General features: G+C 44.8%; 1 long non-coding RNA gene across 3 annotated transcripts in view; it reads left to right on the top strand.

The window, feature by feature from the left end:
- LOC134295542 (uncharacterized) overlaps window positions 1-18,353 on the top strand; it is a 156,925-nt gene that overhangs the window by 34,312 nt on the left and 104,260 nt on the right. Inside the window, exon 4 of one of the 3 annotated variants that reach the window (XR_010002161.1) lies at window positions 179-442. The exons of the other annotated variants lie outside the window; for them this stretch is intronic. This is a non-coding gene — a long non-coding RNA (uncharacterized LOC134295542). Of the gene's footprint in view, window positions 1-178; window positions 443-18,353 lie in introns of those variants that run through there. 3 annotated transcript variants of the gene reach the window in all.

The following is an 18,353-nucleotide window of genomic DNA, read 5'->3' as shown; positions in this document are numbered from 1 at the left end:
TACAATTTCATGGTCTCATGTGATAACACGCTCACGTTCACCATACCACCATCACAACTTTGTAAATGGGTAAGCTAATCTAGAATATTTCCAGCCATCTTCTGCAATGGTCACAAGGATGAATGGTATAGTAGAGGGTAGAGGAAATGATTGACACTCTTACTCTTTTTTCTCCCAGCCATCACTGAAGATAGAGCAAGTATCAAGTACTGAGACCATTGAGAATCTTCCCAGACCAAGGCCCTGCAGAGATTCAGCTGGGGAGCTCCCTTTCCTTGTTTCTGCTCCTGGCACACTCTGCCTGTCTGCCACAATGGGAAAACACCAGCAAATGGTGGAAAAGATTAACATACGATTGCCACTCACTTTTCTGCCTCATGTCTTGAAGTAATAGTGGGACTTGGATATAGAAACAAATAAATAAAAGGCATGTGTAACTGTTTGTTTATCTTGTACTCCCAATAAGCTCAAGCTGCACACCATCTTTGTCACCATCTTTCCAAAAATTCTCTGAAGTAGATCAGGCTGAGAAGGAATGGCCAAGGGCCCTTTTAGTAGAGGTAAAGGTTTTCCCCTGATATTAAGTCTAGTTGTGTCCGACTCTAGGAGTTGGTGCTCATCTCCATTTCTAAGCCGAAGAGCTTAGACAACTCCAAGGTCATGTGGCTGACATGACTGCATAGAGCACCGTTACCTTCATATTGGAGTGGTACCTATTGATATTCTCACGTTTGCATGTTTTTGAACTGCTAGGTTGGCAGAAGCTGGGACTAATGGTGGGAGCTCACCCCGCTCCCCAGATTCAAACTTCCAACCTTTTGGTCAGCAAGTTCAGCAGTTCAGCGGTTTAACCCACTGCACCACCCGGGGCACTTCGACACTTCCCTAAAACCCAGGAGGAATTGGGTTATTTTAAGCTAATTCCTCCTGGGTTTCTATTCCCACCTCCTTCCCAAACTCCAGGCTTTCTTTTGTGGGTGGCTAGATGCCATCCAGGGTCAACTGAAGGCACTTCTTGTTGTAAGGGACAGCTGGCAATCCCAGTGAGTACAGAAATAAATATATGGAGCATTGCTAGGAAGGAAACATGGATTGTGGGAGGAGAAGATAAGGTCCCTCAGATGACATATATTCCTGTGTTGGGTTGTCTTTAGTGTGTGAAGGCAGGGGACAAAACAGCAGAGAAACTTTTCCCTCCAGGACTTTGATCATATATTTAGCCTGGTTCCCAGCACTATTGGAAGGACCTTGAGTCCTGGCCTTCTGACTCAGTCATCTCCTTTTATCTTGTTCTGCCCGTCTGCCTCTTTTAAAAGAAAAAGCACATTCAAACAGTGTCTGTGGACTAGAAAATTCCAAAGATTAATTTGCTTCTCCCTCCTTTTCTCTTGTCAATTTAATTCACATCAGTATATAAATGAACCCCCTGCTGAAAATCAAATTTCCTTTAAATGTAAAAGACTGCTTGTCATGTAACCTTGATGTGGCTGAAAGAGTTGGATTTTCTGAAAGAAGGGGGAAAAACAGCTCCTTGGTCTGTCACACTCCCACATATTTTGTGTCTCAAAGCTTTCATCCTGGCAACAGTAGCAAACATTCGCTACATGCAAACTTGCTCCTGAATTGTTGAAATTTCAGAGCCATCCAAAGTTTGCTTCAGAGGGCTTTTTTTAGGGCAGAGCACAATGCAAGACAGGTTTATATTGCTGTCAAGTGGGACTGATTAATCAATTAAAACATGCCATTAGGTGATAGACGATAATCTTTTCTGTAGTAATAAGGCTACTCAGTAGTAAGTTATTTCTCTTAACAAGCAGTCTCCCTAAAAGCAGGAAGCTTACATCTACTTACATCTACTTAAGGCTGTGTAGGAGTGGGCTACATAGGTTTTATTTCTGTGCAACCTATCTGCTTGGTGACCCTCCTGTTTCTGACTTGCAGTATGGACAAAAGTACCGGTAGTTGAAAATAGTGCTTCACAAACATCCAGGCAGGGAGAAGAATGGGAAATCTGGATGAGTATGAGGACTGAGGATGGAGGAAGTTGGAAAAATAGTGAGGGGGTAAAAGGAGTGGAAGACTGATGCCATCTTACATAATAATAATAATAATAATAATAATAATAATAATAATAATAATGATAATAATAATAATAATACTTTATTTATATACCGCCCTATCTCCCGGATGGGACTCAGGGCGGTTTACAGTCATAAAAGCAAACACAAACATTACATAACAACATAATAAACATTATTAAACAATACAATTATAACAGTAAATCACACTTACATGACCAGATCAAGGGGACAGGAACTATAAAACCAATATATTAAAATGTATCATTTTAGGCTAGGGAAATCTTGTGCAATATATTCAGGCCCAGAAATCGGCGGTAGTCCAATATAATTACTCGAAAACCTGCCGACACCACCAGGTCTTCAGTTCCTTACGGAAATTGGATAATGTAGGGGATTGCCTGATCTCTTTTGGCAGTGCATTCCAGAGCCGGGGAGCCACTGCCGAGAAGGCTCGTTCCCTCGTCCCCACCAGCCGCACTTGAGACGGTGGTGGGAGCGCGAGAAGAGCCTCCCCGGAAGATCTCAAGGTCCGCACTGGCTCATAGGAGGAGATGCCTTGATACCTGTTTTCACTATGAGCTGGTCTGGATTCCAAAATCCTTTGAAAAGTACATTTAGCCTTATGAGATATGTGAGATATGAAGCAAAACTCACTACAGGGTATTTCCAAAAAGTTGGACCTGATTTGAAATTGCTATATTTCTGCAATCACAAACCACCCATGAATGAATCTCTTGTCCCTTGAAAGCGTGGAGCACAGAGTTTCCAATGATTGCTGTTAGATGCCGCTCGCCAGGCACAGATAGCCACTGGCCTTAGCTATACACAAGATAGTGACACAACAACATAAGCCTAATTCTCCATTTGCAGAGTTATTTTTTTAGATTTGTTTCTGGCCCAAAATGGTTAGTAAAACTTGATAATTTGATAACATATTAAACTGTTTGTACTTTTATATGTAATTGTAACATGTTGCCATCATGAAATACACTCCATTCAAATTAGGTCCACCATTTTGAAACACCTCGTTCTTTGGCCAACTATTATTCAAGGATATCCACTGAGGCCCCTTCTGCACTGCCATATAAAAGCCAGGTTATCTTCTTTTAACTTTTAGCTTCTGAATGCAGGCCTGGGAAATTCATTTATCTAAGGTTTTCTAGGCTAGTGGTTTTCAGTCCTCTGTGACTTTCAGTTATGGCAATCTCTCCATATGTGATGTGCAACAGGATCAGTGCAGACTGGGAAAATGCGGTGCCAAACAATTGTTTTCATCCATTTAGACAAGCCTCAGCTCTGTAGACCAACCCACTGAGGGCCCTTCTACACTATCATATTAATCCAGAATATCAAGTCAGATAATCCACATTATCTGCTTTGAAATGGATTATCTGAGTCTACACTGCCATATATCTCAGTTCAAAGCAGATAATCTGGATTTTATACAGCTGTGTAGAAGGGGCCTGGGTGACCTTGGGCAAGTTGCAATCTCTCAGCCTCAGGGAAAGGCAAAAACAAATCCACTCTGAGCAAATTTAATTAAAAAAAAAATCCCCATGATAGGGTTACCTAAGCATTGCTAGATGTTAGATAAAACTTGAAGGCACACAACAACAGTAGTGTTCTCCTGGCAAAGAAGGTGGTTGTTTCATCCCCAAAACTTGTAAAAGCTTTCTCCTCCATATAATTATAGGGGGCAATAATGCATTAGCCTAATGGTGCACTGGCACTATGAATCAATGGGAACCTGATGAGTTAATACTTATGTAAATTCTTTTGATCTACTTTAGGTGGGATTACAATTGGATTTAAGATACAGGACACAATGACCTCATGGATGTCTACCACCCTTGTTCTCTGGACAGGGATATTGCCTCACATGCAGTCTAGACATTGCTTAACTCACAGGTCAGCCAAGACAAAACTCAGATGTGTTCCAAGACAAAATGTCCATTCCGCTGAGCAATAGTAAGGGGTGGTGGGCACAACATCAGCCACATAAATCCCAGATTTACATGGATAATTGGAAACAGAATTAAGACATTCCATTGCAGTTGAATCAAACAATTGTCTATATTATTCAGGGCTGTAAACCTGTAAAAAAAAGAATGTGCATGTGAGCGAGCTAGGCCCAGCGGAGCAAAATTATGCAATTTGGAGCTGTCTGAATATGATGAATGCAAGTTATGTAGTCTTGGGGCATGTTGGGCACTTTCTGCTTTTAAAGTTTTGAATCATTGATCTTAATTTTTAAAAAAAACACCTCTGATTTTACTGTTTTAATGCTTTCTACTCCTCGTCTCTGACCACTACAATAAAATGCATAGTCTTAGGGCAGAAATGGCTGGGAGAAATTGTGAGTTGTGAAGGATAAATGGCAAAACCATTAATATATTCTGGTCAATATTCTATATATTAGGACTGAGTTTGGAATAATTTCTCTAAGAATATATTTCCAGCTAAATACTCCTTCACCCAAAAAAGGAATGGGGAAAATACTATTTTTCTGAATGTGTCAGACTGCAACTCCCTCTGTCTCTTCGCACTGGTTAAACTGACCAGCTCAAGCACATATGAAACTAATTCCTCCTCCAATGTGCAAAAGATTATATGGGAACAACCCATCCTTGAGAAAGAAAACTGCCTTGCCCATAGAAAAATAACACAGGGAGAAGGTTCAGTTAGGGCGTAGCTATACCAGGCATGGGCAAACTTTGGCTCTCCAGGTGTTTTGGATTTCAACTCCCGCAATTCCTAATAGCCTCAGGACCTTTCCTTTTCCTCCTCAGCTGCTTAAGTTTGCCCATGCCTGAGCTATACTTTAGAATTAATGCAGTCTGATATCACCTGAGCAGCCATGACTCAATACTATGGAATCAGGGAATTATTCAGTTCTGGACATCACAGTTCAAGAAGGGCTGGAACATATCCAGAGAAAGGTGATCAAAATGGTAAAAAAATTGAGAAGTCAAGCCCTATTAGAAATGGTTGAGGGATCTGGGTATGTTTAGCTGGGAGAAAAGAAGACTGAGGAAGGACATGATAGTCGTGTCTAAATATGTGAAAGAATGTCACATCGAGGAGGGGGCAAGCTTGTTTTCTGATGCTCTGGCACCTGGGATATGGAACAATGGATTCCACCTAAACATTAGGAAGAACTTCCAGATGGTAAGAGCTGTTCGGTAGCTGAATATGCTGCTGCCTCATAGCATAGTGGAGTCTCCTTCTCTGGAGGCTTTTAAGCAGAGGCTTAATGGTCATCTGTTGGGGGTGCTTTGTTTGGGTGTTTCTGCATGACAGTGGGATGGACTGGGTGGCCCTTCTGATTTCTTCCAGATCAGAGCATCTGTTCCAGATGCTATGGGAATCTATCATCTGTTAGGAGTTGTGGAAGTTGAAGTCCAAAACACCTGGAGAACTCAAGTTTGCCCATGCCTGGTATAGAGGCACCCTTCACCTTTTGACTCTGGAAATTAGTACTAATTTTCTAGTTGTTAGGAACTGTTATTTTGAATGAAGAAACTTTCCAGGATTATTTATTATGATTCTTTAATCAAGTTAAATCAAGACTTTCATATTCACAGATTTGGATTTGACCATCCATGGCCTGAAATCTTTTCCCTCACCAACTTCCTTCCTTCCCTGCCAAAAGCTAGTCATTTGACATCTATACACATTATAGAAGTGAAAACAGTATGTGTATAGGTGGCTGTGGTGTCCGCTTACACAGACAAGCTCCTGCCTCCAGAAACAGCTGTAGCTCCCACTACTCAGGAGACACCAATGGCCTTCCATCCAATGACATTGCAGGTTGTAGCGAGTGCTGTGAACATGTCCAAGAGCCCTGCCAATGTCCTCCACAAACACCATACTGCCCACCACCCAAGTGAAGGCTTTCATTAGGGGACAATTTTATTCTAGATTTTAAGGGAGAAACATGCCAAGAGGAAGGAGCATCAAGCTAACCCCGACTGGGACCACCTTCCACCTGGAAACCGATGTCCTCACTGCGGGAGAATATGCGGGTCAAGAATAGGTCTCTTCAGCCACTTAAGAACCCACCCCCAAGACACCAAGGATGGAAGACAATAGTCCTCAAGCTACGAGGGATCGCCTAAGAGAAGAGATTTTATGTATTTCCTCCACCACAAACATTCCAGTGTTTCTTATTCTCTCCATTGGTGTGGAATTTGCATGATCCCACCCACTGCCTCTCCCATAACCCTTTCCTATTCTTTTCTATGGCACACAGCAAACAGAGGAACTGATCAGCAACTGAACAGCAACGGAATTAACAATGATTTATAGGAGTTGTAGGTACTGGGATGTATAGTTCACCTGCAATCTAAGAGCACTCTAAACTCCACCAAAGATGGAATTGGATCAAACTTGGCACACAGCACCCTCATGACCAGCAAAAAATACTGGAGGTCTTTGGCGGAAATTCACCTTGATTTGGGGGGAGTTGTAGTTCACCTACATCCAGAGAGCACTGTGAACCCAAACACCAATGGATCTGGACCAAACCTGGCACACATACCTGATATGCTGAAATTTGATTACTGGAGGAGTTTGGGGGAACTGACCTTCCTTTCTGGGAGTTGTAGTTCATCCACAGCCAGAGAAACTGTGACTTCCACCAATGATTGGCCTGGACCAAACTTGGCACACAGAACCCCCATGACTAACTCAACCTACTGGAGGGGTTTGAAGGAACTGATTCACCATAGTGGGAATTGTAGTTTACAGCCAGAGAACACACTGAACCCCACCGATGATGCATCTAGAGCAAACCTGCCCAACATAACAAACTTTAAGTACTGATATTTTTTGGCGTTAACCTGGCATGATGTCAGTTGTATTTAATCCACAACCTTATGCATTTTGTACAATTAAAACATTGTTTCAAATAACTCGGGCAACACCGGGTACCCAAGCTAGTTTTACATTAAAGACACCATCTTACTATGTCCCTGTACATAATGGAATTTGAGCATCTTTAGATTTTGGTATCCATTGGTGAACCTGAAAACAAACTCCAATTGAAACCAAAGGCTCACTGTGCAGTTTCAAGGTATCATTGAAAATATGTATTTAAAATATGTATACCTTGATACCTTTAATGATACCATATATGTCATAGTTTACTTGTAATAATAATGCCCAGGAGCAGTTTTGATGCTCATTATAACATTGGAAAAGATTTTCAGCATGCTGACTGCCAATCACAACTTTGAAATGCATGGATTATTCATTGACCCTCACTTGGCAGTGATGCAAAATGTAAAACCAGTTCAAATGAGGCCAGTTCGTGCAAAGCAGTTGAATTGCATGTTCCTTCTCACGACTTGACTTATAGCCACGAAAAAAGAGGGTTAAACCCCAAAGCAGAACAAACATAAGACACCATATGTCCGTGAGAGCCAACACTACACATTTTGTCGTATTGAGGAGATTTGCAAATAAAAAATCAGCTGTGCCAGGTGCATTTGGTGAGCTATATCATAATAAGTGATTCATACCCATGTTATGGATAATGAAGATTTTTCTGTTTATAGACTGATGATTCCAATGGTTTGGCTCAAACCCATTCTCTTAAATCAAAAGAAAATGACAAAAGCGGGATATGTTGTAATTTAAATCCACCTCTCCTCTTTGGCTGCAGAATGTTTATTTGGGGAGTCAGAAATACATATGAATAGTGCATTCAAAAGTGGCATTTTAATTACCAGGATGAGATTTTCCAAAAGCTCAAAGCACTACCATGTTCTACTTTCTTTGGATTTCGTCGTCTTATTATTTTGGCTCAGCAGATGAATACAATGAAGCCACTCAACTTTGATGAGATTTCCAAAGGTCACTGTGGAACAGGGCTGCTATAATACACAGAAAATCTTGAAGCAAAAATTACTTTGATAAGCAGCTTTGCTAGAAAATCAGTTTCGGAAATTAATGCTTATTACAAGCCTGGCCACTGAACAGGGTTTCCGTGTTTTGGGGTCCGACTGAGTCTCCAGTTTTTGTAGATCATTTTCAGGCAGGAAATGAGTGCAAATTCTCCAGTTTTGGGAGGGTGGGGGGCTCAGTTCTGCTATCTGCAGCTCTCCAACCCAGGTAATAAGCAACAGCTTGCTATGATTTGCAAAGTTTAATTGATTTTTTAAAACAATTTAAAAAAAAACACTCCCAGGAATCTATGTATTTACATAGGACCTCCTCACACTACAGCATGGATCCATGGATCTACAGCATGGATAAATTCTTGGTGTGTGCTTGAATGACAAGCTGTAGGCAATGGTGGTTAGCACTTATTATGTAATGTTTAATGATATCATTGGAATGGTACCCAGATTTCAGGTTTTGGCCCAGAAACAACAGGGCTTAGTATGATTCAGAACTGGCAACCCTATCTAACTTCTGAATCTTCTGGCTGTTACCGTGTCTTGGGGATACACGACTGCTAACCTGGCTTGGTAGATTAATCTTCTGCCATCTTACAATCTTGGCTTCCTACATTGCCATTTCATCCTTGTTGACTTCAGCTGCTGCACAGAATCTGCACAAAGTTAGAAGGGAACCCATAAGCCATTGAGTCCATCTCTCTGCTCAGTCGAGGAAATCCAACTAGAGCAGCAATACCCATACTCCAGTCCTCTAGGTCTTTAGTACTTGGCCAATGACCAAGGATTCTAGGAACTGATTCCAAAACATCTGGAAGACCAAAGTTTGGGAAACACTGCATTAGAGCACACTTGGTAGGCAACTGTTCAGTCTCTTTTTAAAGACAGCCAGAGAAAGAGATCTTTAGTAGGTAATCGGTTCCATTGTTTAACTGCTCGTATCAGCCGCTTTTGAGTCTCTTTTGCAGAGAGAGATAGCAGGGTAATAATAATTATTATTATAATACCAAGAAGTTCTTTTAAATGTTCAATTGAAATCTACCCTCCTATAATGTAAAACTAGAAGACATTGTCTTGGCTCTTGGGTCAGCAGAGAGTGAACCTTCACTCTCCAATCTATGAAAGCCCTATAGATATTTGAAGATTGCAGTCCTGTTACCCAACACTCTTCACTAGGATGGACATGCTCACTTCTGTCTTTTGTTCTCCATAACTCATAATTCTGGTGATCCTTCTCCAAACTTATCCAACTTGTCGATATTCTCCTCCACAAACTTGGTAAGGATTTCCTTTAACTCGTGTTTCACAAACTCTGGTCTTCCAGCTCTTTGGACTACAACTTCAAGGTTGTGATGACTCATGGGCCATGTAGTCCCGTTCCTAGCGCTGTTGTGACAGATGAAGAGGAAAACTTAGGTTTCCCACCGTTTCAGCCAGAATTGGAGCTTTCTCAGCCAGAATTGGAGCCCTTGCACCTGCAGGAGATTTGTCTTCCAGAAGTTTGTCAAACAAGCCCTGAGCCGAAATCTCCCCCATTTTCTCGCCGTGATTATTGTCAACAACAGAGAGGAGCTCAACAGGCTAATCGCAGAAGCCTGAGAATCGCGGCCAAACAAATGGTTGATTAAACCTGCTTCCCATGGGAATCTTTAGGGAGTCATGCATCTGGACTCAGAGAATGGCTTTCGGTTCTGGTTCCCCAGAGAATTGTTCTCTGGCGGGAAAACGAGACCCTACTTAGGTGTTTTGCCCTCGTAGGAATCTTGCGGAGTCAATTCGTCAACTACGGGAGTAGGTTGTGTGTGGACTACGCTCCCGTTTCCAGCCTTGCTTTGCTTCCCAGGACCTTGTTTTGCTTCACGAACCCAGCCTTGCCTTCCGGACCTCGCCACGAATTTACCAAGGATCCTGTTTTTGCTCCTTGTTCTTTGTTGCCTTGAATTAAGCCTTGTATCCAAGAATCAAGTTATTTCCTTGCCTTGCCTAAGTTTCATGGACTAAAGGACCTTGTCTTCTCCCCTCACTTTGCTTGGCAAAGTGAGTGTTTCGGTTACTGGATTATAACTTTGGACCTTAATATTTCATATTGGACATTGTTTTCCTGGACTATAATTGACCTTTCTCGAGAGGTCTTCTTCTGAACTTTATTCTGCACTTATTTTTATTGACTTTACATATTTCCTTAATAAAGATATTAGATAGATTCTGGCCTCTGTGTATGGTTATTGGTGCTCTGCAGCCTGGGTCGTGACAGTTTGACTCCGCCACCCTAAGCACCATTTAACCTAGGCCAGAATGTCTACCGGAGCCGGACCGGGTGACCAACCACTCAGCTACACCATCGCCAAGGATGAAGTGGACAGGATCCGTGATATGCTCCATACGCAGGAGGGAGAAATACGGGGCTTGAAGGAACGTGGAGCCCGTCTCCCTGCCCTGGCGTTGCCCACCAAGTGTTCTGGAGAGGCTTCCAAGGTTCATGTTTTCCGTCGCCAATGCCAGGCATACCTAGAGGCCCGAAATGCCGAGTTTCCCCAAGAAGACATCAAGGTGGCATGGATTTATAGTCTCCTAGACGGGCCAGCGGCCAATTGGGCGACGGCACTGTTCGATCAAGGCTCACTTCAAAGGATCAGTCTGAACGCAGATCAATGATAGCTGCTCTCAAATTCAATCTTTATTGAAGAATACATGACTTTGGAAAAGTCGAGAATGACCTAATGTTTACATACATCTAATTTTATCACTTCTGATGCAACGTAATATCACACGCAAATATCATCATCAAGCCCCACCTTCTGGATCACATTTCTACCATGATTTCTATTCCCACACACTACAGCAATTATAATTGTTTATACTTTCAACTCTGAGTTCCCAGGCTCATTTTATCTTCTCCCGCCAGGTGCTTGCAGGGTTGTTTTATGTTATGAAGTCAGATTCAGGGCTTGGAAATTCAGCCCTGGGATCTGGCTCCATGACATGGCGCCCTCGTTCTCTTCGTCCTCCTCTTCGGTTCTTCTTTCATCATAGTTCTGAAACAAATCAAACAATAACTCTATGTGTCCATTTTGTCCAAAGTCCCCATATACTTTTTCAGTAAGCTGCGATGGAATACTGGGTGTATTTTCCCTAAACTTTTTGGCAATGCCAACTGGAAAGTCACTTCATTGATAACACCCTGTATTCTGAATGGTCCAATATATTTGGGGCCCAGTTTTCTTGAAGGTAGCCCCAATTTGATGTTTTGGGTACTTAACCACACTAGATCTCCTTTATTTAATTTATCGCCTTCCACCCTCTTTCTGTCTGCGAACGCTTTATACTTTTTGTGTGCTTCCTTTAAGGATGCAGTCACTTGACTCCAACATTCTAGCATTTGCGTTTTCCACTTCCCTGCCTCTGTTTCCTCATTTTCTGTCCACCTTGGCAACTGGGGTAAAGGCTGTATTTCATACCCGTAAACTACTTCAAAGGGGGTTTTATTTGTTGCTGAATGTATAGTTGAATTAAAGGCTAGTTCCGCAAAAGCCAACCACCTAGACCAGTCATTTTGTCTCAAGTTAGAGTACATTCGAAGGAACTGCCCAAGCGTTTGCTGAGTACGTTCTACCGCCCCGTTTGTCATGGGGTGAAAAGCAGAACTTAGACTCCTTTCTGCTCCTAGCATTTCCAAGAATTTTTCCCAAAATTTTGCTGTGAACTGTACTCCTCTGTCACTGACTACTCTACTGGGACATCCATGTAGTTTGTAAATATGATTTATGTACAATTCAGCTAGTTTCTCAGCCGATGGTAGTTTCGTCAGCGCTATAAAGTGAGCCTGTTTAGAAAACAGGTCTAATACTGTCCAAATATAACGATGTCCTTTGCTAACCGGCAGTTCTCCCACAAAGTCCATAGCTACACATTCCCAAGGTCTGGTAGGTTCCGCTACTGTTTGTAACAATCCCATAGGCTTCCCTCCTCCCGATTTATTTCTGGCACAATCATCACATTGAACAACATGATTCTTTATGTCCTTCCTCATTCCTGGCCACCAACAATGTTTTACTATTGCCTTTGTTGTTTTTGTAATTCCTGTATGACCAGCGCTCTGGTTGTTGTGAAAACGATGCAGAATCTTAATCCTTAATATTGCTGGGATATACAGTTTCTTGTTTACAAACCAAAATCCCCCCTTCTGTTCCCCCTTTTCTGCGTTGGACGCGATCCATTGATCTCCTTCATAAGACTTTTTAAGTTCATTTCCCCAGTTTCCTTCCCCGCCGAGTTCAACAAAAGCCATGTCCTCCTTTTGGGTTCGTGCTCTTGTCCTGACAGCTAAGCCCCATTGTTTGTCAGAGAATATTGTCCCCTCTTTTGCTGTGGTTATGCCTTCGTGTTGAGGCATGCGTGAAAGAGCATCTGCCAAGACGTTCTGCTTCCCTTGAAAAAACTTTAATTGGAAATCGAACCTGCTGAAGTATTGCGCCCATCTAATTTGTTTGGGGGACAATTTTCTAGGAGACTTTAAATACTGTAGGTTCTTATGGTCAGACCAAATTTCAAATGGGATTCCGCTTCCTTCGAGGAAGTGTCGCCAGCATTCTAAGGCTTTTAATATGGCTAATGCCTCTTTTTCCCATATTGGCCAACTTTTTTCAGTTTCGCTGAACTTCCGTGACAAATATCCACAGGGTTTTAAGTTCCCATTTTGATCTTTTTGCAATAGTACTGCCCCATACGCACAGTCTGAGGCATCGCAATGGATTATGAAAGGGCTCCTGATATCGGGGTGTTTTAGGATGGGTCCTTCAGTGAAGCATTCTTTTAAGGTTTCGAATGCCTTTTGGCATTCTGGCATCCAACTCAGTTTGGCGCCAGGAGCTTTCACTTTTGCTGTCTCCCCTTTCCCTTTTGTTTTTAAAAGTTCTGTAAGGGGTGCGGTTATTTGCGCGAAACCTTTTATGAAGGGTCTGTAAAAATTTGCAAACCCCAGAAATGATTGTAATTGCCTCCTTGTTTGAGGCACTCCCCATTCTTTCACATCTGCTACTTTAGCTGGATCCATAGCTAACCCTTCTGGAGATATCCGATACCCCAGAAAGTCAATTTGAGTTTTATTGAATTCACATTTGGACAGTTTTGCGTACAGCTTTGCTTCTCTTAGTCTCTGCAAAACTTCCCGGACCAATTTTACGTGCTTTTCCTTATCTTCAGTTACAATCAAGATATCATCAAGAAATATGAATACCCCTCTGTACAATAACGGGTGTAGTATTTCATTTATAAGCTGCATAAAGCATCCGCCTCCGTTTTTTAACCCGAAAGGCAAAATTTCGTATTCAAAATGGCCGAATGCGCAGGAAAATGCAGTTTTCCAAGTATCCTCCGGTTTGATCCTTAATTTATGATACGCTTCAATTAAATCCAGTTTAGTAAATATGCTCCCTTTCTTCAATACGGTAATTAAATCCTTGACTAAGGGCATAGGGTATTTATTGTCCTTAGTAATTGCGTTTAAATTTCGATAATCAATGCACAATCTTAGGGAGTTGTCTTTCTTTCTCCTAAATAACACTGGGGCCCCGAGAGGAGAATTGGATGGCTTAATGAAGCCTCGCGCCAGGTTTTTATCAATGTATTTCCTTAATTCCTCCTTCTCCTGCACAGACATGGGATACACTTTTGGTTTGGGTAAGTTTGCTCCTGGGGTTATTTCAATTTCTACTTCTATATTCCTTTTGGGAGGCAATTTACTGGCCTCTTTCTGATTGAAAACATCCACAAAGTCCCTGTATTCAGGTGGCAATAGCTGTGGGTCTATTTCCCCTGCTTCATCTTCCTCGTCCTCCTCTTCTGCAATTTTGCTTATCTCCCATTGCATCTGCTGTTCTTTGAATGCTAGGCTTTTTCCTCTCCAATCTACTTCAGGATTTGCCTGTTCGAGCCATGGTATCCCTAATATTACGTGGTATGTGGCAATAGGGGCTATCACAAAGGATATTCTTCCTTCCCATTTGCCTATTTTACATGGGATTCCTCGTATTTCCTTTGTAGATACTTCCCCAGCAGCGACTGATCCATCTAGCTGCGAAAATGCAATTGGGGAGTCAAGCGCCATCTGCTGGCATTTCAGCGCTCCTGCTAACTCCGGGGTTATAATATTTCTAGAACACCCACAATCCACAAATGCCTTGCAGGTGGCCCGATTTTCTAGCCCTGAGAGGCAGATGGGCACTACTATCATGCGGTTGTCCCGACTCACCAGTTTTTCTGAAGATTCTGGGGCATGCACCTCCTCTTCCGCGCGCCTCCCGGTTGCTGGCTTGGGCTTTGGGGCTTTTGGCGGCTCCCCCTTCCGGGCCCAGCATTCTGCTGCTCGATGGCCCGTCTTCCCACATACAAAGCATCCCGGTTTAGGTTTGTTGTCATCTCCTCTGGAGGGAATCCCCGGCCTCCCTCCGGGTTTTTCCTGCTTCCTCGTTTCTCCTCGACCCCTCGCCACCGGTCTTTGCTGGCCGCTGCCGCTCCTGAAGCGCTTTACTTGGGCCAGGGTGGATTCGACGCGCCCCGCTAGTTGAATCCATCCCTGGAGCGTTTCGGGGTCGTCTCTGTGCGCTGCCCAGCTGAAAATCTCGGGGCGCAGTCCCTCTTTAAATAACTCCACTTTGGTCACTTCAGACCATTCTGGTACCCTTTCCGCGAGGTGAAGGAATTCCTCTGCGTACTCGGGCACTGTTTTGTCCCTCTGCTTTATTCCTTTCAGCTGGTCTCGAGCCCTCAATTGCTCTAGCCGGTCTCTGAACCGGTTTTCCAGTGCGGCGAGGAAGCGGGGCACTGACCTCAGGCATGGGTCGCATCTGGCATGAAGCTGCACATACCAGCTGGCTGCTCCTCGCTTTAGTGTGTTGCCGATGGCTCGAACCCTGCTTGCCTCGGAGGGGAATGTGTGTGCATTGTCTTCCATGTATCCTCTGATGCTAATTAGAAAAAAGTTCAGTTCATCTGATTCCCCTCCGTATTCTAGTTTGAGATCTTCCCTTCTAGGCATCCATTCTGCAGCCCGTTGATGCTGTCTGGGAGGCATGGGGAAGGGTTGCATCAGGTTTCCTCGGGCGGCTCCTTGGAACACGCCGCGCCCCACTCCGGTGGTCATTCTGCGCGGCTCCCGAAAGTCTGCCGCCGCTGTCGGCTCTTCCGCCCATCCGCATACTGGCCTTGCTGTAGCCCCCTCATCTCGCCTTTCCTCGTCGTACGGCACATCCTCCTCCTCTTCCTGGATCCCCCGCTCCTCTCCGCCTTCGTCTGCCAATCCACTGGACCCGATCCCTGGCCCCAGTGGCCTTTCCACCCCGACGCCCATTCGGGGGGTTGGGAGCTCTGTTGGAGATGGCGGCCTCAGAGTTCCCAGGGCTCGCTGACGCTCCACTTCTCGCGCCATTCTGTCCCGGAACTCCAGCTCCCGCCAGTATTCCTCATCTCCCTCGTCCCTTGCCGCCACGGGACTCTGCGTTGACGCTCGCTGGCCCCTCTGGCTCCAATCTCCTTCTTTACTTGGTTCTCTCTCGGCGCCATATCGGCTGGGCTCCTTTTGGAGATTCTCTTCCAATAATGGCACCAATCTCCCCACGGTTTCCGACAGCCTGGATAAATTAGTTTCCAGGATGGATAACCGCAGGGCCACGGTCTCCGGCATACTTCCTCCAGATCCCCAACTGGTTTCTGCAGCCGCAGAGACGCCTCTTCCTCCCCTGGGAATTCTCTGGGTCACGCCGTTCGGCCTGGGGTATCCCGTAGAGGAAGCTATGGCTTGCAGCGTTTCTTCCCTCTTCGGCCGGGCCCCTTGCAAAGGCCTCTCTGCCCCATTTGGGCTTTGATCTCCTTCTTCACTCATTATCACTTCACTGCGAATTCCGCAGGAGGGTGAGAAATGGATTCTCGACTTTAATGTCAGGCTCACTTCAAAGGATCAGTCTGAACGCAGATCAATGATAGCTGCTCTCAAATTCAATCTTTATTGAAGAATACATGACTTTGGAAAAGTCGAGAATGACCTAATGTTTACATACATCTAATTTTATCACTTCTGATGCAACGTAATATCACACGCAAATATCATCATCAAGCCCCACCTTCTGGATCACATTTCTACCATGATTTCTATTCCCACACACTACAGCAATTATAATTGTTTATACTTTCAACTCTGAGTTCCCAGGCTCATTTTATCTTCTCCCGCCAGGTGCTTGCAGGGTTGTTTTATGTTATGAAGTCAGATTCAGGGCTTGGAAATTCAGCCCTGGGATCTGGCTCCATGACACCTCCCCGCATCTAAGTTCCGCGCTAAACTTCTTGGATCACCTTAAGGCAACTTGGGGGATCAAGGACAATTTAGAGGCGGCCGGCCACAAACTCCGGCGCCTTTCCCAAGGGGACAGGCCCTTGTCCCAGTACATAGCCGAGTTCCGAGTGCTGGCCCAAAACACCGGCTGGAATGACATAGCCCTCAGAGGACAGTTTTGGGAGGGTCTTAACATCGAGATGTTGGAGGAAATCTCCAAAGTGGACCCTCCAAACTCTCTTGAAAGACTCATTGATCAATGTTTACGAGCTGAAGTCATGCTTGCCAACAGAAAACAGTGGATCCGAGGCCAGAGTGGAAGAGCTGGAGCAAAACCTCCCGCTCCGCCCGGCATCCAGCCGCGTCCAGTGTGGAGACCCCCGCCACCAGCCCCATACCCCAGAGGCAGCGAGGAGGTGCCGATGCAGTTGGGCAATGTGCGTCCCAGACTAGATCTTGCCGAAAAGGCCCGCCGCCAACGTTTAAACCTCTGTTGGTACTGCGGAAACGGGGGCCACTTTGCCAGAGAGTGTCCAGCCAAAGGAAAGCCTGCCGCTCGTCTGGCGGTGGCGTCCTCCGTGGAGACGAAGGCGTCCGAGGCGGCTGGCGCAAAGCCGGCAGGGGAAGCCAGCGACCGGGCGTAGAGAGGCTCGCCAACCCGGTCAAAAACCCCACTCAAGAGCCGCCAACCGGGGTCCTATTTCTCCTAGTGGTCACCTTGTGGTCAGCGAAAAAAGGACCCGTCATGATCCATGCCATGATAGACTCAGGAGCGACAAACAATTTCATTGATAGAGAGTATGCCGACTCTCTGGGATTACAATATCACGAATTCAAGAACGCCCGGGTGGTGCAAGCCATAGATGGCCGCCCCCTAAAGACAGGTCCAGTAAGCCAATGGTCTGAGCCCACCAGAATGTGGATAAGGGAACACATGGAAGAGATCTCCTTCTTTGTTACCGAGGTTCCCCACTTCCCTGTGATTTTGGGAATCCCATGGCTGACACTCCACGACCCTAGCATCTCTTGGACCAACAGAGAACTGCAGTTTGCTTCTAAATATTGCCAAAATCATTGTCTTGTAGCCAAGGTCTGTCACGCCACAGACGCTGAATCCATCATCACCTTGCCCAAGAAATACTCAGACTTTTGGGATGTTTTCAATGAAAAGGAAGCCGAGAGACTACCCCCGCATAGGCCTTATGACTGTGCCATTGACTTGGTGGAGGGGGCCCCGATCCCGCGAGGACACCTCTACTCCTTGACTGAACCAGAGCAAGAAGCTCTCAGGGAGTTCATAGAGTCAAACCTCCGCAAGGGGTTCATCAGACCCTCTCAATCCCCAGCTGCTTCCCCAGTGATGTTTGTGAAAAAGAAATCAGGGGACCTACGCTTGGTGGTGGACTATAGAGCATTGAACAATATCACTAAGCGGAACCGCTATCCCCTGCCTTTGATCTCGGACCTATTAGATCGGCTACGAGGGGCCAAGGTTTACACCAAGCTGGATCTTCGGGGGGCTTATAATCTAGTTCGCATCAGGGAGGGGGACGAGTGGAAAACCGCCTTCCAGACTAAATTCGGATTATTCGAGTCCCTGGTCATGAATTATGGTTTATGTGGAGCTCCCGCAACGTTCCAACATTTTGTCAATGATATCTTTCAGGACTATCTAGATCGGTTCTTGATCATCTACCTGGACGATTTTTTTGGTGTTTTCTAGATCACAATCAGAACATGAGAACCACGTCAGAATGGTGTTACAACGATTGCGGGATCATGGACTTTATGCCAAGTTGGAAAAATGCGCTTTTGATCTACAAGAGGTAGATTTTCTGGGATACCGTGTCTCACCACTAGGGCTCTCCATGGACCCGGCAAAGGTTACAGCAGTATTGGAATGGCGGGCGCCAACCAACAAGAAAGAGGTGCAACGTTTTTTGGGGTTCGCGAACTATTACCGCAAGTTCATTCCGGACTTTGCCCGCTGGTCTGATCCAATCACCAGCTGCATCCGTGGGAAACAGCCTTTTCGCTGGACGGAGC

This window comes from Anolis carolinensis, chromosome 1 (assembly GCF_035594765.1).
Source record: "Anolis carolinensis isolate JA03-04 chromosome 1, rAnoCar3.1.pri, whole genome shotgun sequence".
NCBI lineage: Eukaryota > Metazoa > Chordata > Lepidosauria > Squamata > Dactyloidae > Anolis > Anolis carolinensis.
Note: the sequence above shows the minus strand (reverse complement) of the source record. Positions and strands in the feature narration are given on the sequence as shown.